We start from the raw sequence: 23,926 nt of genomic DNA, 5'->3' as shown, positions 1-23,926 counted from the left end.
CTTGAAGAATCTTCTGCGTCTCTTGGTCATTTCTGGGGCACGAGAAACCACGACACGATTCGCACCGGTCACAGGTCCCCCACGCACCGTCCGTCTAACTTCCGCCCTACTCCCCACTGTCACAGCCACGGACCGGGCAGCGCAGCAGAGATCAGCATCGGCGCTCACAAATACACACGCGTCAGCCAGTTGTCATCCCACGATGGCTGTACTTAACTCCCTTCTTTCCGCTGTAGCGCTTGTCGTGACCCGAGAATCGTTTCTCCGCCATCTCACGTTTGGCCTCGCTGAGCCAACTTGCTCTGAAGACCAGCAGTGTCCGTTTCATATTTAGACATTCCTTTCAGCAGCAAGTGTTGGCATCTAGTTTTACACGTGAGAGTCCTAGTTAACGGCCCCGTTTGGCCTGACGTTAATTGTTCTCTGAGAGAAATGATTCTTAAGGAGTCCATTTAGAATGTGCTGACACAGAAAGAACGTGCAAAGCAACTTGCAGGGCAACGTATAAACCAATTTGCAAAATCAGGATGAAACAATAGCTTGCTGATTAAAGAAGCGATACAGGTAACGGGAAGACATGCTTAACGGTTGAACAATAACGGTGTTAATGCGCTGAGGCTGATAAGTGGGCCAAAGGGTAGTCACATTTGTAATTTTGTAATGAGATTAAGGAAGAATGTCTGCACCTCACATGGGTGCAACTCACAAAGTCGTAAACAACTAGGGTATAAAAAAACTGTGCAAAGTGTAATTCGGCACTCAATCTAGCAGGAGCTGGTTGGGTCCGACTCTGCAGACTCGAAAAATAAAGTTTACCGTTCTGCAAATTGCTGAGACTCAGTGTGTTTCTGACAACGTGGGGGCTCGTCCGGGATCCACACTCCGGCCGCGATGGACACGAGGAAGGACATCGGAGACGGTGCACCCCGCCGAGTTTGGCGGTCCCTGACTCCTTGCTCGTCGCTCCAACGCGGCTTGAGCGAGTGATATCCGGACAGCGCAGAGCGGTAAACGGGGAGAAGGGGACAGTACCTGGTACTGGAAGTCCCCAGGACGCACCGGGTAAGTGCCTACTATTATAGTAGAAAGGTGCGGGAATAAGTAAGGACGGAGAAGACCGGGGGTCCTCCTGATTAAGTAAGAGCGGAATAAGATGGGAGGGGGTGGCTCTAAAAAGAAAGAGGAGACGGAGAAGACCGGGACCATACCCGGGGGTTCCTCCTGATAGCCCCCTCAGTAGAATGTTTGAGAATTGGGGATGTGGAAGACTAAAAGGGAAACAAAAGAAAAAAATGATACAGTACTGTTTAATTTGGTCGAAACGGCCGATAGAAAAACCTGCGGTCTGGTGGCCGCGGCTTGGGTCTGAGGAGGATTGGGTACGACAAACCTTAAACATTTACGTTAATTCAAAACCAAATGTAAAACCGGAAGAAATTGCTTATGCTTTTTGTTGGGCTCCCTGGCCAGGAGTAACAACAAAGAGTTTTAAATTGGGCATTAAAGGGGAGCGGAAGTGGGACCCACTCGATCATTTACCCCCTCCCTATGTCCAGCCTTCTGCGCCCCTTGCGGGAGCAGAGGGAGGACGTGAAGAAAGTGAAAAAACAGAAGAAATAGACCCGGAGAGGGAAGAGAGGGATGTTAGGGAAAAAGCAAAAGCAAGGAAGGCCACTTTAAGAGGGAGTGCCCAAGATATCGAAAAGAAGTCCGAGCTTATGCCCTCATGGAAGAAGAATAGGGGTGTCAGGGGTCCCAACCCTTGGGGACGAGATACAAGCAGGAACCCCTGGTAAATTTAAAATTAGGTCCTCAAGGGTCAGAAGTAACCTTCATGGTCGACTCAGGAGCTGAAAGAACTAGTATAATCCAAGCCCCTCCGGGAACCAAGATTGGGACCAAAACCATTGGGGTTTCCGGAATAGGAGGAAAAACTATGCAGGTCCCAATAATAGAAGATGTACAGATAAAATGCGACAACCGGGAAGGTATCCAGGATGTGTTATTACTTCCGTCAGCCGGATTCAACTTATTGGGAAGAGATTTGCAGGCACTGCTAGGGATCGGGACGGTGCCATATCAAGGTGAAATTCAGGTGAAACTGTTCGTAATGACTGAAAAGGATGATCAGGAAATAAAGGCCAGTGTCTGGTATCAAGAAGGTAATCGGGGCGGCCTGGACATCACCCCACTGAAAATCACCCTGTTGCCAAACAGCCGCCCGGTGAGAAGACGGCAATATCCCATTGCCATGGAAGGGAGGAGGGGATTACAACCTGTAATTGAGACATTAGTATCAGATGGACTCCTGGAAGAATGTATGTCACCCTTTAATACCCCCATCCTACCGGTCCGAAAGCCCGACGGCACGTATCGAATGGTTCAAGATCTGAGAGGCTTAAATGCGGTAGTCCAAACACGATACCCGGTAGTGCCTAACCCCTATACATTAATGAGCAAAATACCTCCTGAACATGAATGGTTCAGTGTGATAGATCTAAAAGATGCCTTTTGGAGTTGCCCGTTGGAGGAAGGTAGCCGAGATATGTTCGCATTTGAATGGGAAAATCCATTCACTGGGCGGAAGAAGCAACTCCGGTGGACCGTCTTGCCCCAAGGGTTCACGGAGTCCCCAAACCTATTCGAACAGGTACTGGAGCAAGTATTGGCTGGATTCCATTGTACCGAAAAGAACCAACTATTACAGTATGTCGATGACCTACTACTATCGGGACCAGCAGAGGAGGTAGTGCGAGACGATACTATAAGACTCCTGAATTACCTAGGAGAAAAAGGATTGCGGGTGTCCAAGAAGAAACTGCAATTTGTCGAGAAGGAAATAACATATCTCGGACACAGAGTCAGTAAAGGGCACCGCCAAATAACCCCAGAAAGAATAGCGGGAATAACTAAAATACCGCTTCCCAGAACAAAGAAGGAAATAAGACAATTTCTGGGCTTAGTGGGCTATTGCCGGATTTGGATAGAGAATTATACCTCCCTGGTGAAGTTTATGTACGACAAATTGGCAAAGGAAGACCGGGGAATAATCAGCTGGACCGAAGAAGAAGAACAGAAGTTCAGGAAAATAAAAGGGCAACTAATTCGGGCCCCGGTATTAACACTGCCAGCACTGGAAAAGCCCTTTCAGCTGTATGCAACAAACAATGAAGGAACTGCGTTAGGAGTACTAACCCAAGAAAAAGGAGGAAAGCGGCAACCTGTGGCCTTTTTATCAAAAATGTTAGACCCGGTATCCCGGGGATGGCCGACGTGCATACAAGCCGTAGCGGCAGAAGCCGTAGCGGTAGAAGAAGCACGGAAATTAACCTTTGGGGGAAGAATGACGGTGTATACCCCGCACTCCGTTAGCACCCTCTTAGCCCAAAAAGCTCAGCGGTGGTTGACGGACTCTCGCATACTGAAATACGAAACCATTCTGATGGTCGGGGATGATGTAAGCTTTGAAAGGAACAATAGTTGTAACCCGGCACAGTTCTTATACGGGGAATCAATAGGGGAGCCCGACAAACATCAGAAGGCGAGTGGAAGACCCCCGACGGACGGCAAGTACTGAATAAGGAAGTAACTCGTCATATACTGCAACAACTACACCAACAAAGCCATTGGGGAGTGCAAGCTATGTGCGACACTATCCTAAGGGACTATGTTTGTAAAGCGATATTCACACTAGCTCAACAGGAGGTGTGGGGCTGTTACACCTGCCAAAAGGTAATCAAGAAAATGATGCGTGCCACCCATAAGGGGGGACAAACACTAGCCGTCCGACCGTTCCATCGGATCCAAATAGACTTTACGGAACTACCACAAGTTCAGAGATGGAAGTACCTGTTAGTAATTGTGGATCACTTCACTCGGTGGGTGGAAGCATTCCCAACCACTAAAGCGGACGCCCCTACAGTGGCACGGATCCTATTAGAAAATATAGTCCCAAGATATGGAATAATGGGGTCTATTGATTCAGATAGGGGAACACACTTTGCCTCAAAAACACACCAGCTAATCTGTGACGCCTTAGGAATCCAGTGGAAGCTGCACACCCCCTGGCACCCTCAGAGCTCAGGAAGAGTTGAGAGGATGAACAGTACTTTGAAGACGCAATTGACAAAACTAATGATGGAAACCAAGCTACCCTGGACCAAGTGTCTACCCCTGGCCCTACTAAGAATCCGCACGGCTCCTCGAAAAGATATAGGAGTATCCCCTTATGAAATGTTGTTTGGCCTTCCATATTGGAACAAGGTGGAGGGCTATCCTTCCCTGCAAGGGGGAGATGTCTTTGTAAGGGACTATTTACAGGCACTATCTCGTTCTTTTGCAGAATTGCGCAGGAAGGGGTTACTCGCACAAACCCCACCTCTGGACTTCGCACTCCACCGAACTCAGCCCGGTGACTGGGTCCTGATTAAGACTTGGAAGCCAGAGAAGTTACAGCCGCAGTGGGAAGGCCCATTCCAGGTGCTACTGACCACCGAAGCCGCAGTAAGGACAAAAGAAAAAGGGTGGACCCACGCCGCGAGAATCAAGGGACCCGTAAAGCCCGAAGAAGGTGCAGAATGGACTTGCGTCCAGGGAGAAGACCCGATGGTGCTAAAGCTCAAAAGACGGACAGAATGAACTTTGGGACTGTAATGTATATACTGCTATTGTTGAGAAGCGCTGAAGGGGGATGTGATAAGTGCAGGACGACGGTAAGGGTGGGCATGACGGTTTTTCCAGGGTCCTTTGTATCACACTTGCATGTAAACGAGAAATGTTATGACTACAACAAAAAGGAGGAGTATGTGGAAAGTTTAATCTAACCAACTGCTGCTTAAAGATAGATGACAACGGAAAGGTGGTTCAAAAAATATCAGATAAAATAAGGAAACTGGCCCACGTGCCGGTACAGACCTGGAAGCCGCTGGGGTATTGGGACTGGCTGGACGGATGGTTGACAGGAGGCTGGTGGCGAACCGCTTTAGGGGTTATAGGAGGGGGATTGATGGTCCTCCTTCTGCTACCATGTCTGATCCCCTGCTTGCGGGAGCTAGTAGCTCGGGTGGCAAGACAAGTCATGCAACCAGGGGCCCCAGCTGATCCTGTTCAGGTACTCCTACAAAGGGAAATAGAGCTAGAGGAAGAAGCCTATGTAAACCCGTGGCAAAAGCCCAACTGATAGCACATTCTAAAAAGAAAAAGGGTGGATTGAGAGAAATGATTCTTAAGGAGTCCATTTAGAATGTGCTGACACAGAAAGAACGTGCAAAGCAACTTGCAGGGCAACGTATAAACCAATTTGCAAAATCAGGATGAAACAATAGCTTGCTGATTAAAGAAGCGATACAGGTAACGGGAAGACATGCTTAATGGTTGAACAATAACGGTGTTAATGCGCTGAGGCTGATAAGTGGGCCAAAGGGTAGTCACATTTGTAATTTTGTAATGAGATTAAGGAAGAATGTCTGCACCTCACATGGGTGCAACTCACAAAGTCGTAAACAACTAGGGTATAAAAAAACTGTGCAAAGTGTAATTCGGCACTCAATCTAGCAGGAGCTGGTTGGGTCCGACTCTGCAGACTCGAAAAATAAAGTTTACCGTTCTGCAAATTGCTGAGACTCAGTGTGTTTCTGACATTCTCTTTTCCATTAAACGTCTGTGAGCTATCAGTGTCTCTCTCTCGCCGCACTTGGGCCATATCCAAATGAACTGACAGCAAAAGAAGGGAGGTAAATACAGTACTGTCGTGAAATAATGTGTATATTCAGGAGAGCACAAATGCTGAATCTGCTGTGCAGCATCGCCTGTGGCTGTGAAACCCGTTCCCCTCACACTCATATTGTCTGTCCTGAACTACCCCATTCAGAATGTCCGTGTCCCATTCCCGATAAACCCCGCCCCCACTCCCGACAAACCCCGCCCCCACTCCCGACAAACCCCGCCCCCACTCCCGACAAACCCCGCCCCCACTCCCAATGTGCCCTCAGCACATCCTCAATGACCATCTCCAATTTCTCCTGACTGCTCCATCACCAATGAATCCTGCCAACCCCCACCGCATCCTCCTTCCCATTCCCGTGGACTTCTCCCTAAATCCCATGCCTGTACCAAATCTGATTGGCCCCGACCCATTCCCAGTCGATCCAACTCCATTCCCGGCGGTGGCTGTCAGTTCACAATTACAGCCCCATTCCCAATGACACGTCCCATTCTGAATTTCCTCCATTCCTTTCCCAGTGTCCCCTGCGCAACTCCTGACGATCCCATCTCAGACCAAACGGCGTTCCGATCCTAATGGCTCGCACTATTCCCAAAAGTGGCAGCAGGTCTGATTCCCCATTATCATTGATCTGTTGGTCTTTCCCAATAACCCATTTGGCAGACCCAATGGCCCCTCCCATTTCCCAGTGACCCCCTTCCCCATCCCCAATAACCACAATAAGACCATTAGACTCAGGAACAGAATGAGGCCATTCAGTCCATCCAGTCCACTCCGCCATTCCATCATTGCTGATCCCGGATCCCACTCGAACCGCATACACTTGCCTTCTCACCATATCCTTGGATGCCCTGACCAATTAGGAAACGATCAATTCCCACCTTAAATATACCCACGGATTTGGCCTCTGCAGTCTGTGGCAGAGCATTCCACAGATTCACTACTCTCTGGCTAAAAAAATTGCTCCTTACCTCTGTTCTAATAGGTCACCCCTCAGTTTTGAGGCTGTGCCCTCTAGTTCTGGATACCCCCACCACAGGAAACATCCTCTACACATCCACCCTATCTAGTCCTTTCAACATTCGGTACGATCAAAGATCCCCCCCACCCCCACATAATTCTACATTCCAGTGAGTACAGGCCCAAAGCAGCCAAGCACTCGTCGTATGTTAACCCCTTCATTCCCGGAATCATCTTCCTGAACCTCCTCTGGACTCTCTCAAATAATAACACATCCTTCCTGAGAAATGGGGCCAGATCTGTTGACAGATTTGTCTCAAACTGAATGAGAATGGCAGTGCCCCCGATCACCAGTGCAGCAGGACATGGGGAAGCTGCTAGCTTGTGTTTGGCCATGAACTTGAAGCTCTCACCTATCTCTGCAATAGCTTGATCAATGAGGGGAGGATGAGACAGAAAGCAGGCAGGGAATCTGCTGGAAAGCTGGGATGACAAGAAGCTCTCTTGGGAGCTTCAAGTTCCTGGGTCTAAATGGCACCGTCAATTTGTCCAGGTCCAACCATAAGTACGCTGTGATTGAAACAGCACCTCTGCTTGCAGAAAATGTTGAGCAAATCCAAAATGCTCCCCAAAGATCATCACCAATCATGTCATCGACCCTCCACAAAAAAACATCTTATCCAGATGCGTCAAGGCTTGAAATAGCAAGTGCTCTGCACAAGCCCATCAGGAAACCCAGCTTCCCCTTCCACTGGCTCCTCCTGCACTTCCTGCTGCAGTTAATATCATCCAGCACCTCTTCCTCTCTGCCATTGGACAAAAAATGTAGGTACCCGACTCTTAAGTGGACCTTGTTTGCTGAAGTCAACTTCATCCCCAGTCAATGACATTATGACCCGTCCATCACAACACATTCTCTGCAATTCTACATTCTGATTTCCTTTTGGATTCTGGATGCACCTGCTTCAGCGGGCACAACCTGCCTGGATGGCATGCAATAGAATTAAAGCTTCCCAGTGTAAAGCTGACAAAAATCAATGGGAGCTGATTGCAGGTGTAATTTGGAGAAGGGGGTGATGAAGGCCTTTCAGCATGCTTGCCTTCATCAGGGAGAACAAATGGCAGGAGGCCATGTACACCTGCACAAAACAGTACTGAGTTCCTCCCAGTTTTACTGGGCGGATTAGCTGAGTGCTCAAAGTTGATAGCTTTCAGAATGGTCAGGGCATCAAAGGATATGCGGAGGAGGGGAGTGGTGTGAGGGAGAGCAGGAGTTGTGCGTGCGGGAGGACAGAAGGTGCGCAGGGGTTTGGAGGGTCATGTGCGGGGGAGGGAGTGGTGTGAGGGAGAGCAGGAGTTGTGCGTGCGGGAGGACAGAAGGTGCGCAGGGGTTTGGAGGGTCGTGTGAGGGGGAGGGTGGGGTAGGTGGGGGAAGGCGAGAGGCATGCAGGGGTGAGACGGAGGTGCATGGAGTGGAGAGGGACGAGTGTGGAGAGGAAGAGAGAGGTGTATGGGGGGAGAAGGAGGAGTGTGTGGGAGTGGGTGGTGAACATGGGAGGGAGAGGGGGTGTGTATAGGGGAGAGAGTGGTGTGTATAGGGGAGAGAGTGGTGTGTAGGGAAGAGTGTGTGGTGTAGAGGGAGGCGTGCAAGTGGGGAGGGGGTTGTGTGTGTGGGAGTGAAGTGAAGTGTGGGGGTGTGAAGAGGGAGGTTCATGGGTAGTGTCAGGGTGGTGCTTTGAGGGGAACAGTAGCTGAGTTTGGGCATGGGGAGGAGCATAGGTAATAGAGGGATGTGTGCAGGGGAGAGGGAGGATAGTTGGGGAGAGGGTGGTGTGTGGAGTAAGGGAGATGTGTGGAATGAGAGGGAGGAGAGCTAAGTGAGAGGGGAGAGTAGCAGGAGAGGGGGAGACTAGGGGAGAGTAGCGGGAGGAGGAGGAGAGAAGTGGGAGTAGGTGGAGTGTGGACGGGAGACGGGAGGAGAGGGAGAGTGGGGTAGAATGGTGGAGAGTGGGGGAGGAGGAGATTAGTGGAGAGGAGAGGAGGAGAGGGAGGAAAGTAGGGGAGACGGTGGAGAGTAGGGGAGAGGGTGGTGTGGGGGAGAGGGAGAATTGGTGGGAGAGGGGCGGTGTGTGGGTGGAGAGGGAGGTGTATTGCGGAGAGGGATGTGTGAGGCGAGAGGGAGGTGTGAAGGGAGAGGGGGAGAGTTGTGGGGTGATAGTGAGGATCGTGGCAGGGCGAGAGGGAGGTGTGGGGAGGAGATGGAATGGGGAAAAGGAGGAAAAGAGGTTAGAACATCTGACCATTAATCATAGGAGTAGAACAAGGCCATTCAGCTCATGGAGATTGCTCTGCCATTCCATCATGGCTGATACAAGATTCCATTCAACCCCCTACATCTACCTTCTTGCCATATCCATTAATAGCCTGACCGATCAGAAACAATCAACTTCTGACTGAAATATATGCATGGACTTGGCCTCCGTCGCAGTCTGTGGCAGAACATTCCACAGATTTACTACTCTCAGGCTAACAAAATTCCTCCTTCCTTCTGTACTGAAAGGTTGCCCCTCAATGTTGAGGCTGTGCCCTTGAGTTCTGGATACCCCCACCACAGGAAACATCCTCTCTACATCCACCCTATCCACTCCTCTCAACATTCGATAGGTTTCAATGAGATCCCCCAGCATCCTTCTGAAATTCCAGTAAGTAGAGGCTCAAAGCTGCCAAACAAAACCTCAGATGTTAACCCCTTCATTCCTGGAATCATCCTCATGAGTGTCCTCTGAACTCTTAAATGACAACACATCCTTTCTGAGATATGGGCCCAAAGCTGTTGACAGTAGTCCGTGTGGCCTGATTACTGTCTTATAAAGGCTCAGCATTATCTCCTTAATTTTATGTTCTGTTCTCCTTGAAATAAATACCAACGTTGCATTAACCTTCTTTACCACAGACTCAACCTGTAATGTAAGCTTCTGGGAGTCTTGCACGATGAGTCTTAAGTCCCTTTGCATTTCTGATGTTTGAAACTTCTCCCCAATTTAGATAATAGTCTGCACTACCAAAATGCATTATCATACATTTCCCAACACTGTATTCCATCTGCCACATTTTTGCCCATTTTTCTAATTTGTCAAAGTCCTCTGCAATTGCATTGCTTCCTCAGCACAACCTACCCATCCAGCTTTGTACCATCTTCAAACTTTGCCACAAAGCCATTAATTCCAGTACCTAAATCACTGACAAACAAGGTGAAAAGTAACATTCCCAATACTGACCCTTGAGGAACATCACTAGTCACTGGCTGCCAACCAGAAAAGGCCCCTTTTATTCCCACTCACTGCTTCCTGCCTGTCAGTCATTCCACTATCCATGCCAGTATCTTTCCTGTAACGGCAAAGGATTTTATCTTGTTAAGCAGCCTCATATGGCACCTGATCAAATGTCTTCTGAAAATCCGAGTAAATGACATCCACTGCCCCTGCTTCTTACTTCCTTGAAGAATTCTAACATATTTGTCCGGAAGATTTACCTTCACAGAAACCATTGTGACTTTGACTGATCTTATCATTAGTCTCTTAGCACCCAAAACCTCATCCTTAATAATAGACTCTAACACTTTCCCAATCACTGAGGTTAAGTTAACTGGCCTATAATTCTCAGCCTGAAACGTCGACAGTTTCGATGCTGCCTGGCCTGCTGTGTTCCAACAGCATTTTGTGTGTGTTACTTGAATTTCCAGCATCTGCAGATTTCCTCGTGTTGGTTTATTATTTGTTTTCTTTTGCCAGAGTTGAAAGACTTTTGCAATTTTCCAGCCCTCGGGGACCATGGCAGAATCAATTGATCCCTTAAAGATCACGGCCAATGCATCCATTATCATTCATTATGTGGACCATCTGGCCCAGATGACTTGTCCTTTTTAAGACATTTGAGTTTTCCTTGCACTCTGTCCTTTGTTATAGCAATAATGCCCACTCCTGCTCCCTGACACTCACAGACCTCTGCCACACAGTGAAGACTGATGCAAAGTACCCATTATTTTCATCTGCCATTTCATTGACCGTCATTACTACCTCACCAGCATCATTTTCCAGTGGTCCAATCCCAACTCTCACCTCTCTTTTACTCTTTATAATGGGAAAAAACTTTCAGTTTCCTGCTTTATATTATTGGCCTGTCTGCCATCATATTTTATCCTTTCCCTTCTTACAGTTTTTTTAATGGCCTTTGCTGAATTTAAAAATCTTTCCAATCATCCAACTTCCCACTCAGTTTTGTTAGCTCATATGCCCTTTCCTTGGCTTTTATGGAGTCTTTTACTTAGTCAGCCCCTACGATTTGAGAGCTTCTTCCACTGTGGGACACACCTATCCTGTGCCTTGTGGACTATTCCCAAAAACTTCAGTCATCTCTGCTCTGCAGTCATCCATGCCAGTCTCCTCCTCCACCCGGGCAATCTCCTCTCTAATACTTCTGAAATTCCCTGTATACCATTGTGATACTGATACATGTGACTTGTGCTTCTCCCTGTCGAACTGCAGTATGAACTTAACCATAATATTATTACTGCCTCCGAAGGTTCCTTTACATAAAATGCCATATTAAGATCTGGATTATTACAGAACACCCAATCTAAGATGCCCTTTCCCCAAGTAGGCTCAAGCACAAGCTGTCCTAAAAAGCCAACTCTCAGACATGGAACAAATTCCATCATTTGTGATCCAACACCAACTTGATTTTCCTAATCCCCTTGCATATTGAAGTCCACCATTACAATTGTGTCATTACCCGTATTACATGCCTTTTCCAGCTCCCTTTGCAATCTCAACCCCACACCTTGACAACTATTTATGATTTTCCATATGAGACCTATATATAATTTCCCATTATTATTTTTCACCCTTGCAATTTCTTAACTCCACCCACAAAGTTTCAACATTCTCTGACCCCATGACTCCTCTTCCTCAAGGTGTAATTCCATCTCTTACTAACAGAGCCACATCACCACCTATGTACTCCTTCCTGCCTGTCCTTTCGATACAATGTACATCCTTTGATGCTAAGCTCCCACCTAGGGCCTTCTTTCGGCCACGACTCAGTGATGCCCGCAAGGTCAAACCGACCAATCTGTAATAGTGCCTCGAGTCTGTCCACCTTATTCCAAATGCTACACTCATTTGCATACAGCTCTCGGCTCCATCGTACTGGTTCCCAACCCCTACCATAGTAGCTTACACACTCCCAAAAGCTCCAGCAAACCTGCTCTCAAGAATCTTGGATTCAAGTGCAGCCTGTTTCTTTTGTACAGCTCCCAGCAGAAGAGGTCACAATTATCCAGAAATCTGAATCTCTGCCCCTGCTCCAATTCTTCATCCCCGCATTTATCTGCCACTTCATTCTGTAACTATCCTCACTGTCAGGCGAAAGTGGTGAGAGGTGGGATGAGGGGAAGGGGGAGAGAAAGGAGAGGGCCATGGGAGAGAATGGGAGGGGAAATGGTTTTGTGTATTTATAAAATGGGGAGAGGAGACAGGTGGGCAATGAGAGGCAGAGTGTGAGAAATAGGTGGGGAATTGGGAAGTGGGACACGGGGGCAGAGCTCGAGAGGATAAACATGGGCTCATTGCAAGATGGGGTGGTCAATGTTAAGCAAGGAAGTCACGCTCCAAGTAGGCTGAGACCTGCTCGCTTCTCTTTGCCTCTCCCTCCCACACACACGATGCCAACACTGTGAGCACAGATGCCGAGCAGACCTACCTTCCTCACCTGGATCGCGTTTCAGGAGCTGGCCCCTTCACGTGCACCGGAGCATCGGTCTGACAGCTGCTATCTTCTGCCGGAGATCTCTCTCTGTGGAGGGGGGTGGAAGGCCATAAAGATCTGTAAGGCCACGCATGGTCATGCCTCCGAGGGCACGGTCGCACACCAATGGTCGTGATCTCTGGGAGAAGCTGCTTGATCTGGGTGCAGAGTTTCGGGAGGATATGACGAGGGCAGTTGTGGATTTGGGTTTAGTAAAATGCTGATTGGGGTATGCTTGTGAAGGTTAGCAAGCAGCTCTGCTCACCACAAGACAGGAACAGTGCTCAAGTGGTTTCAGAGGAAGTCCCACAGCATTAAATTCACTCGGAAACCACGAATTGCAGACAGACCAAAGTTTGGTGCACTTGCAGAGTGCCAGGCCCAAAATGCAATATTCTTTTTAATTTGAGTAGGTACATGTGACTCTGGAAATTGCAGGAATTTACAGGAAAGCAGAAAGATCAAGGAGATTTGAGGGTGGGAAATGAAGCAGACATTTTGCACGTGTTGTCACATGCAGCTGCAGATTAGCAATCCGCCAGAGAGGCTGATCTTATTTGATTCTGCTGAATGGGGAAGTGTTAAATTGGAAACAGTGTAGAACAAAAATGTTTCACCAAGATGCTGTCTGCTCTCACGCAACAGTGACAAAGAGAGGCTGAACGGTCTCGGAGTGTATCCACTGCAGGAGAATGAGGCGTGATCTCATGAGGGCCTCAGATAGGGTGGAAGCACACAGTCTTTGTGGAAGTCAGGGACTTGGACCTTGGACACCTGTTTAATGAGAGAGAGAGAGAGAGAGAGAGAGAGAGAGAGAGAGAGAGAGAGAGAGAGAGAGAGAGAGAGAGAGAGAGGGAGAGAGTCAGAGAGAGCGAGAGAGACAGAGACAGAGAGTGAGAGACAAGCTGAGATAGAGACAGAAGGAGAGAGACAGAGACAGTGAGAGAGAGACTGAGATAGAGAGAAACAGAGAGAGACAGAGATAGAGACAGAGAGAGCGCGAGAGAGAGACAGAGGGAGAGAGAGACTGACAGAGAGAGACAGAGAGAGAGCGAGAGCGAGAGCGAGAGAGAGAGAGAGAGAGAGAGAGAGAGAGAGAGAGAGAGAGAGAGAGAGAGAGAGAGAGAGAGAGAGAGAGAGAGGGAGAGAGAGAGAGAGAGAGAGAGAGAGAAGAGAGAGAGAGAGAGAGAGAGAGGAGAGAGGGAGAGAGTCAGAGAGAGCGAGAGAGACAGAGACAGAGAGTGAGAGACAAGCTGAGATAGAGACAGAAGGAGAGAGACAGAGACAGTGAGAGAGAGACTGAGATAGAGAGAAACAGAGAGAGACAGAGATAGAGACAGAGAGCGCGAGAGAGAGACAGAGGGAGAGAGAGACTGACAGAGAGAGACAGAGAGAGAGCGAGAGCGAGAGCGAGAGCGAGAGAGAGAGAGAGAGAGAGAGAGAGAGAGAGAGAGAATATTTTGGGTGGAGACGCTTCAGCAGGACTGGGGGAAGAAAAGATGAGAAGTAGATTTAAAACAGTGTCGGGGGTGGGGGAGAAGTGAGAGAAACTCAGGTGATAGGTGAAACTGGGAGGGGTAAGTGTGAAGTAAAGAGCTGAGAAGTTGATCGGGGAGAGAGATACAGGGCTGGAGAAAGTGGAACATAATAGGAGAGGACAGAAGGCCATGGAAGACAGAACGGGGGAAGGAGCACCTGAAGGAGGTGATGCACAGGCAAGGAGAAGGTGAGAGAGGGAAAAGGGGATGGGGAATGTTGAGGGGAGAGGGGCATTACTGGGAGTTTGAGAAATCAAGGCTCATGACATCATTTGGAGGCTACCCAGATGGAATGCTGGTCCTCTAGCCTGAGTGTGGCCTTATCGAGGAGGCCATGGATTGACCTATCGGAACCCGAGGGACTCTCGTCTGCACCCAGGGCGCAGTCAATTCGTGCGATTGGGTGTCAGAGGAAGATCCATCAACAGTATTTAGGAGAGACTTGGACAGGGACGGAGAGCAAAGGCAGAGAGTGGTGTGAGGCACATAAGCAAATGGGTCTATCTTCAACAGGGCCGGGCCAGTCTGCCAAAGGGCCTACCCCCACACCGAAGCACTCTAGGAGCTGTGGGGGATGTCGACTGGGACGATGTGACGCTACGTACGGTCTGCTGGGGCAGGTGAGAAGCTGACGAGGAAGGCCGGTTCCGCTCTGGGGAGGGGATGGAACTGGATACCCGGGTGGTTGTGTTGATGCTGCAGAAGCTACAGAGCATTATGGAGGACCCCTCGCACTTTTAGTAACAGACTGATTCCACTGAGGAGGACCACTGAACCCCACAGGAGATCCTTTGTCCCTGTGGCTGTCAGACTCTGCAACTCCTCTTCCTTCAGTATACAAGTTTCATTGCTCCTCTGCATTTTTAAGTGTTACCTTTTAATACACATTTGGTCTCTTTCATACCTCAATGTTTGCATTTTGCATTTTAGAGAACATGTATCTGACTGAGCAACCTTGCAACAATAACTTCCTTCAGGATAAATAAAATTTGAGAGGAGAGGCTAGAAATGTTTGAACTCTTTCCTCGGCTGCATTGGAGCCTGAAGGGAGACGTCTTGGATGAGAAGCTGGGCGCCAGGCTCAGAAAACGTCATTGCTACGGTCAGAGTCTGAATCAGATTTAACACATGCAACGGCCTCATACATCATAATAAAGAAACCTAAAAATCACAACAGTACATCAAATCAGCTCCTCCCGGGCTCCAGGCTGGGTAGAGAGAATGACTATAACCGGCGTTTCGGCGCCAGACTCTGCCATCTTCACCAGGGATGACGGCTGAGCTTGCCATTGAAACGCCGGCTCTGATTGATACCTGAACCCGGCTGGAAGCCTGACAGGAGTTTATCTATCAGCGTGTCTGATCGGTTATTGATTTACGATTATATACCTGTGGTTAAACACACACACGCAAATAAAAACATTGGCCAATCAGAAACCTGCTGGCAGAGGGGAAGCAGATGTCCCTGAAACATTGAGTGTGTGTCTTCAGGCTCCTGTCCCTCCTCTCTGATGGTGGTAATAGGAAGAGGGCATGTCCTGGGTGGTGGGGGTCCTGACTAATGGATACTGAATTTGTTGATTTCTATTGCACATTTGTTGCTTGTCAGTCTTTGTTTTTGTGTAGTTTTTCATTGAATCTATTGTATTTCTTTGTTCCACTCTGAATGCCGGGAAGAAAATGAATTGCAGGGTGTGATATAGTAATATGTAGCAAAACATGTACAATGCTGCAGGAACTCGACAGTTCAGGCAGTATTGAGTAAACAGTCCACGATTTGGGCTGAGAACCTTTGTCAGGACTGAGAGGGAAGGGGAGGGGGTGAAGTCAGATGGGTTGGAATGGTCAAGAGCTGGAGAAGAAAGAATCTGACAGGAGAGGAGAGTGGACAATTGGAGAAAGGGAAGGTGTGTGTGTGTTTGTGTGTGTGTGTGTGTGTGTGTGTGTGTGTGTGTGTTTGTGTGTGTGTGTGTGTGTGTGTGTGTGTGTGTGTGTGTGTGTGTGTGTGTGTGTGTGTGTGTGTGTGGGGGGGGGGGGGATTTTCGTACTTTATCATTTCCCTACACTGCTCTTTTCTCAGTAGTTTTTACACATAATTCTGCATTGTCAGGGCTGTACCTCATGCCAGCTCAGCTACTCTGATGGTTTGACCTGCACAAACAGTATGCAGGACAAAGCTTTTCAGCACGTCTTGGAGCATGTGACAAGAATAAGCCAGTAGCAATACCTGACCAACACATGCAAAATGCCGGAGGAACTCAGCAGGCTGGGTAGCATCTGCGGCTCTGACTCCTCCTCCCTTTTCTCCCCCAGGGTCTTGGCCCGGAACGTCGGCTGTTTGCTTTTTTCCAGAGATGCTGCCTGGCCTGCTGGGTCCCTCCTGCATCTCATGTGTGTTGCTCGGATTTCCAGCATCTGCAGATTGTCCCTTGTTTGTGCTGGCACTGGAGAGGCTTCGGAGAAGGATCACAAGGATGATTCCAGGAATGTGAAATGACTTTGGTTCTGTACTCACTGGAATTTAGAAGGGTGGTGGGGAAGGGGAAAATCAAGTTGAAACCTACCAAATGTTGAAAGACCTGGACAGAGTAGATGTGCAAAGGAAGTTTCCCATCGTGGGGCGAGTCCAGGACAAGATGGCACAGCCTCAGGATAGAGGGGCGTCCATTTAAAACAGAGAGTTGGAGAATTTTCATCAGGCAGAGGATGTGTGGATGTGTGGAATTTTTTTACCACAGTCAGCTGTGGGGGCCAGGTTGTTGGGTGTACTTAAGGCAGAGATCGATAGGTTCTTGATTTGACACAGCACCAAGGGTTATGGGGAGAATGCCCGGGAGTGTGGCTGAGAAGAGGGTAAGAGAAAAGGGATCAGCCATGACGGAGCAGACTTGATGGGCTGAGTGGCCTAATTATGCTCCAGTGTCTTATGGTCCCTCCTTTTTTTTGCACATTAATGTCCACTTAACAGCCTCTTGAACCATGATATTTACCTGCAGCACTGCCACTGGCAGCTCATTACCGGCAGCCATGACACTCTGTGAAAAAGAAACTAGCCGCACTCATCTCCTTTAAACTTCCTCCCCCCACCTGAAAACACAGCCTCTACTATTTGACATTCCTACCCTGGGGACTGGAAGATTCTGACTGCCAATGTTATCATTTCTACCAGGTCTCCCCTGAGCCTCCAACGCTCCAGAGAAAACCACCCAAGTTTTTCCAAACTCTCCTTTGTACTTCACAAACTTTCATGTAGGCCGCACCTGCTGAAAGTCTTCTGCCCCCTCTGCGAGGTCTGTGCATCCTTCCTGTAAACCCTCTGCAATGTCTTAGACATATGGAGCCCAGCACTGTTCACAATACTCAATCAGTATGGAGGGGCTACTGCACAGGACCGAAAGAAGCTGCAGGAGGTTATAAATCAAGTCGACCCCATCTTGGGCACTAGCCTACAAAGTACTCAGGACATCTTCAAGAAGCGGTGTCGCAGAAAGGCAGTGTCCATTATTAAGGACCCCAGGCACCCAGGGCTTCCCCTTTTCTCACTGTTACCATCAGGTAGGAGGTACAGAAGCCTGTAGTCACAAACTCAGCGATTCAGTGACAGCTTCTTCCCCTCTGCCCTCCAATTCCTAAATGGACATTGAATCTACGGACACTACCTCAGTTCAAAACAATATACAGTATTTCTGTTTCCACACATTCTTTCTTTCTCAATTCTTTTTATTGATTTTCATATATACATATAAAAAAAACATAACATAATAATGAGTAAATTATGAATACAATAGACTTGAAGTCACATTGATAATAAGATAACAATATCCTATTAAACATCAGTAGAAAAAAAAATACCTTAATCAATCAAGTCCATATGATTATATATGAAAAAAAAATAACCATTAAAAGAAGAAAAAATTTGAAAATATGTGAAAAAAGTATATATTAAGAAAAATAAAACACTAAACTAAACTAACATGGGCAATAATAATAGTTTACAAGTATATGATAGTGTCAAAAAACTCCGGAACTCCATACCTGAACAAGAATAAGCAGAAAGAATGTCTGGAAAAGGCCAAATTAATTCATATGAAAATGTCGAATAAACGGTCTCCAAGTTTCTTCAAATTTAATTGATGAATCAAAAATAGTGCTTCTAATTTTTTCCAGGCTCAGATAAGAAATAGTTTGAGAAAGCCACTGAAATGTGGTAGGAGGATTTACTTCTTTCCAATTTTGTAATATAGACCTTCTGGCCATTAATGTTACAAAAGCAATCATTCGTCTGATTGAAGGGGAAAACTGATTACCATCTTCATTTGGTATGCCAAAAATTGCAGTAATAAAATGAGGTTGTAAATCTATATTCCAAATTGAGGAAATAGTAGTAAATATGTCCTTCCAGTAATTATGTAAAGTGGGACATGACCAAAACATATGGGTCAATGAGGCCACTTCTGAATGACACATTGAGGGTTAATATGAGAATAGAATCGAGCAAGTTTATCTTTAGACATATGAGCTGTATGTACAATTTTAAATTGTATTAAAGCATGTTTAGCACATATAGAAGAAGAATTAACCATTTGCAAAATTTTTTCCCATTTATCTGTTGATATATTATATCGAAGTTCTTTTTCCCATTCTTGTTTAATTCTAACTGATATTTCTGGTTGTATCTTCATAATCATATTATAAATAAAAGCTACTAATCCCTTCTGACAAGGGTTTAAGGTAAAAATCAAATCTGTAAAGTCCACCAAAGTTGAATTAGGAAAAGATGGTAAAACTTTATGTAAGAAATTTCTAATTTGTAAATATCTGAAAAAATTAGATTTAGGTAATTCAAATTTGTTGGAAAGTTGGTCAAATGACATCAAAGTATCTTCAAAAAAGAGATCACGAAAACATTTTATACCTTTCCTTTTCCATATGTTAAAAGCTTGATCTGTCCAAGAGGGTTTGAAAAAGAAATTAAGTAAGATAGGGCTATCAAGAACAAAGTTTTTCAAAGTAAAAAACTTACGAAATTGAAACCAAATTCGTAATGTATGTTTAATAACAGGATTAGTTATTTGTTTATTAAATTTAACTAAATCAGCAGGAAGACAAGAACCAAGAACAGAGAATAGAGAATATCCCTTTACCTCATTACATTCCAAATTTACCCACTGTGGGCACAATGGTGAATCCAAATCTAGTTTCCAATACATTAAATTACGAATATTATTTGCCCAATAATAAAATCTAAAGTTAGGTAAAGCTAAACCACCATCTTTTTTAGATTTTTGTAATTGCTTTTTACTTAACCTAGGGTTTTTATTTTGCCACACAAATGAGGAAATTTTTGAATCAATGTTATCAAAAAAAGATTTAGAAATAAAAACTGGTAAGGCTTGAAATAAGTATAAAAATTTCGGTAAAATCATCATTTTAATAGCATTAATCCGACCAATTAATGATAAAAACAAAGGAGACCATCTTGTAGTAAGTTGATGAATTTGATGAAGCATAGGTAAAAAATTCAGTCTAAATAAATCTTTATATTTCTTGGTAATTTTTATACCTAAATAGGTAAAGTTATCAGTAACAACTTTAAATGGTATCCTATCACTCAATAAAGTTTGTGCATTTAAAGGAAATAATTCACTCTTATTAAATTTAGTTTATAACCAGAAAAAGTACCAAATTGAACCAACAAGGATAAAATAGCGGGAATAGACCTATCAGGGTCAGAATCCACACATTTTTAACACATCTATTCAATATACGTAATTGATTTACTTGCTTATTTATCATTATATTTATTTTATTTATTATTTTTTTTCAGCTGGATTATGTACTGCATTGAACTGCTGCTGCTAAGTTAACAAATTTCACGTCACATGCCGGTGACAACAAACCTGATTCTGATTCAGTATTGGGCAGACAGAAGACATCTGATTTCTCTAGTGCCTTCAGTACAATCCAACCTCTTGTTCTGAGCGAGAAGCTGCAAAGACAAACCTACTACCTCTTGGATTACTGACTACCCGACAGATAGACCACAGTTTGCACGGCTGGTAGTTCTGTCTGAGATGGTCGCAGGTGGCACTGGAGCACCACAAGGCACTGTCCTGTCTCCATCTCTGTTCGCACTGTACTCCTCTGACCTTCTGTACCACTCTGGGTCTTGATATTTGCAAAGGTTCACTCACACGGTGGTTGGGTGTTTCAGAGATGGGCAGGAGTCAGAGTACAGAGGACTGGCAGACAGGTTTGTGGAGTGGAGCGGGGGGAATCACCTGCTCCTGAATGAGGCCAAAATCAGGGAGATGCTGATTGATTTTATAGGAAGGGGACTGTGACGAGTCCTGTGCATTCTGGGAGAAGACGTTGCGGTGCTGGAAGAGGACAAATACTTGGGCATTCACCTCGACAACAAACATAACTGGTAAACCAACACCAAGGTTGTTTGCCAGAAGGGGATGAACATAATCTATTTTGTAATGAATCTGAGATCCTTCAGTGAGAACAGCAGGATGCTGGAGGTCTTCTACCAGTCTGTTGTTTGTTGAGTGCAGCCTTCTTTGCTGCTTTATATTGGGGGAGCAGCATTGGTGCTGGTGATGCAGAAATACTCAATAAACTCATCTAAAAGGCTGGATCTGTCCTTGGCTACTCTTGTGAGTGGTGGAGAGGAACGTCACCAAACGAACTGTTGTACTTTATGGACAATTGAATCTGACCCATCCTCTCCATGAGCTACTGAATAAACAGCTGAGCATCTTTACAAACAGACTCATTCGTCTCCACTGTCACAAGGATCGCTACAGGAAATCTTTCCTACCAATTGCAAGAAGCACGGACAACAGTTCATCTTTGTGTGACAGGAGAACACACATCATAGTGTTTGTCTTATTATTTTGCGCATTATTATTGCACAATGGTAAATTATTATTTTGTATACAGTCGGCCCTCGTTATCCGTGGTGGATTGGTTCCCGGACCCCTCGCGGATACCAAAATTCGCGGATGCTCAAGTCCCTTTTTCAACCTGTCTGAATCTGGTGGATCTTAGGACTCAGCGGAACCTCAGACAGTATTTAACTTGTCCCAGTGCCATGGACATTAGGACCCAGCGCCAGAGCTCTGAATGCGCAGTGTTTCCCATCACAAAAATAATCATGATCACGATTGAAAATAAAGTGGAAATAATAAAGCGGTCAAATAATAGAGGTCAAATGCCATCGGTCATTGTAAAAGCATTAGGCTACATCGGTCAATGATCAGAACAATTGCTGGGTTTTGGGCTTTTGATCCTCCACGTCAACCCTGCACGGTGGAGAGTGCATCATAGCAATCTGCCACTAGATCGAGCTCGGGAACTTCCCGAGCCCGGCGCTGAAACATAACGTTCTTAAGTGTTTTATATGCATAGAAAGGTAAAATATATACTATATACTAAGACAAATGTTTGACTAACTGACGCTAAATAATACCAGACCTACCTGTTCCAACCTACTTAGTAAGAGAATTTCCAATTTTTTTCGATTCCGATGCACGATAACCCACGCACACCCTCCCGTATACTTTAAATCATCTCTAGATTACTTATAATACCTAATGCAATGTAAATGCTATATAAAATGGTGGTTATACTGCATTGTTTAGGGAAATAATGACAAGAAAAAAAGTCTGTACATGCTCGATCAACTAGTGCTGGAAGAGCACTTCCGTGTTTTGGCTAAGCTCGGTTGGTTCAATTTGCGCATGCGGAATCCGTGGATAAGGCGGGCCAACTGGAATATTATTCAGTACTTTACTATTAGTTAAGTCTGCACACTACTAAGTGTGAATTTAAATGTTGCTGCTGTAATGAAAGAATTTCCCATTCGAGATCAATGAAGTACTTATTATTAATGGGGAGATCAGAATACTCGAAGGCGGCCCCAACTTGGTAACTGACCTATCTACATTCTCATTGGTCTCACAAAACCATCGGGACCCAAGGGCTGAAGCCTCAGGACCTGAGTTAAGTGGATAATTTTAGTGCTTTGGGACGAGCATAGGAGGGTGAAGGGAGATGCCATATCTGCCTCCAGCTCTGAAAATGGCAGAGTTGTATACCTCGATACAGAACTGAGATGGCTAATGCACACAGGCCTCTTACACTGAGATGAGAATTAGAGGTCAGGGGTTGAGGGCAAAAGGTGAGATATTAAAGGGGTACAGGAGAGGCAGCTTCTTTACACAGCGATGTGACAGATGCAGGTTCCATTGCAATACCTGAGAGAGGTGTGTAAGATGATGAGAGGCATTGATTGTGTGGATAGTCAGAGGCTTTTTCCCAGGGCGGAAATAGCTAGCACGAGAGGGCACAGTTTTAAGGTGCTTTGGAAGTGGGTACTGAGGAGATGTCAGGGGTAAGTTTTTTTTACTCAGAGAGTGGTGAATGCATGGAATGGGCTGCTGGTGGAGGTGCTGGAGGCAGATACGATAGGGTATTTTAGGAGACTCCAGGATAGATTCATGGAGCTCACAAAAATAGCGGGCTATGGGTAACCGTAGGTAATTTCTAAGGTAAGGACATCTTTGGCACAGCTTTGTGGGCTGAAGGGCCTGTATCAGTACTGCAGTGCCCCATGACTCTAGCCCTCCATTTTACCTCACTCCCCAGTGCACTAGCAGTCTCTGTGCACGTCCCACCCTGATTTGTTCTCCCGAAGTGCAACGCCTCACAGCTCTCCTCACTAAACTGCACCTGTCATTTCTCAGCCCGTCCTCTTTAGGGTGTTCTTCAAAAACCTATCAAGTCCCTTTGTATCTCAGAATTTTGGATTTTCTTTACCTTTAGAAAATCGTCTGCATATTTATTTCTACTACCAAAGTGCATGACCATGTATTTTCCAACATTGTATTTCATTTGCCATTTTCTTGCCCATACCCTAATTTAAGTCCTTCTGCAGTCTATCTGTTTTCACAACACTACTGGCCCCTCCATCAGTCTTTGTATCATCTGCAAACTTGGCATCAAAGCCATCTATTCCATCATCTAAATCATTGATATGCAGCTTAAAAAGAAGCGGTCCGAACACTGACCCCAGGTCGAGGCTTTTCATTCCAGAATGGAGATGAGTTCCTTTTTCCAAGAAAGGGGCTTCCCTTCCTCCACCTCCACTGCCATCAACCGCATCTCCACCATTTCACGCACGTCTGATCTTACCCCACCCTCCCGCTACCATACCAGAGATATGGTTCCTCTTGTCCTCACCTACCATCACTCCAGCCTCCGCGTTCTGCACATAATTCTCCGGAACCTCCGCAATCCCCAATGGGATCCCAACGCCAGAGACATCTTTCACTCTCTCCGCTTTCTGCTTTCTCCAGGGATCGCTTTTTTGCAAACGTGTATTATCTGTATATTTGCATTGCTGATATTGATTTGTATATTTTACTAATAAACACTGTTTGGAAAATAGTACCAGACTCCAACTGGTAAGACACCCAGTTACGGGGTACGTAACACTATTAACATATAAAAAAACTGCCATTCGGAAATACACTTCACCACTGAATTCACCACTATTTACCCTCCCTCGGAAGCCTAAATGTTTGCCCTATCTTTGTGTATAGATATCCAATCTATCAAACTGTTTGTAAGACATGCGTTCAAAAGCTGCCACCTTGTCTATTTCTGTGGCCCACTCCTGAAATGATGGTCCCCCCCAAGTTCCACAAACCTCTAAGTATATTTTGTCTTCCTACCATTATACTTGTCTGGATCCAGTTTTGAGAGTGTTTATCCCCGACTAATCCAAGTGTGGCTCTCAAGACAAAAAAGTCTGGGGCAGAAAGGGAGATGAATACCCAAAACTTCACTGATATACTTATGTATCATAATCCAAAATTCTTGAATTTTGGGA

At 46.0% G+C, this 23,926-nt stretch overlaps 1 protein-coding gene across 2 annotated transcripts in view; it reads right to left on the bottom strand.

The window, feature by feature from the left end:
* Positions 1-23,926, bottom strand: part of LOC132384400 (lysophosphatidic acid receptor 5-like) — a 102,379-nt gene that overhangs the window by 11,064 nt on the left and 67,389 nt on the right. For both annotated transcript variants that reach the window (XM_059955520.1, XM_059955522.1), the window contains exon 2: positions 12,443-12,535. The gene's annotated coding sequence lies outside the window, so the exon portion shown is untranslated. The remainder of the gene's footprint in view (positions 1-12,442; positions 12,536-23,926) is intronic.

This window comes from Hypanus sabinus, chromosome 32 (genome assembly GCF_030144855.1).
Source record: "Hypanus sabinus isolate sHypSab1 chromosome 32, sHypSab1.hap1, whole genome shotgun sequence".
Taxonomy (NCBI): Eukaryota; Metazoa; Chordata; class Chondrichthyes; order Myliobatiformes; family Dasyatidae; genus Hypanus; species Hypanus sabinus.
The sequence above is the reverse complement of the archived record's forward strand: the minus strand, read 5'-3'. Positions and strand labels throughout refer to the sequence as shown.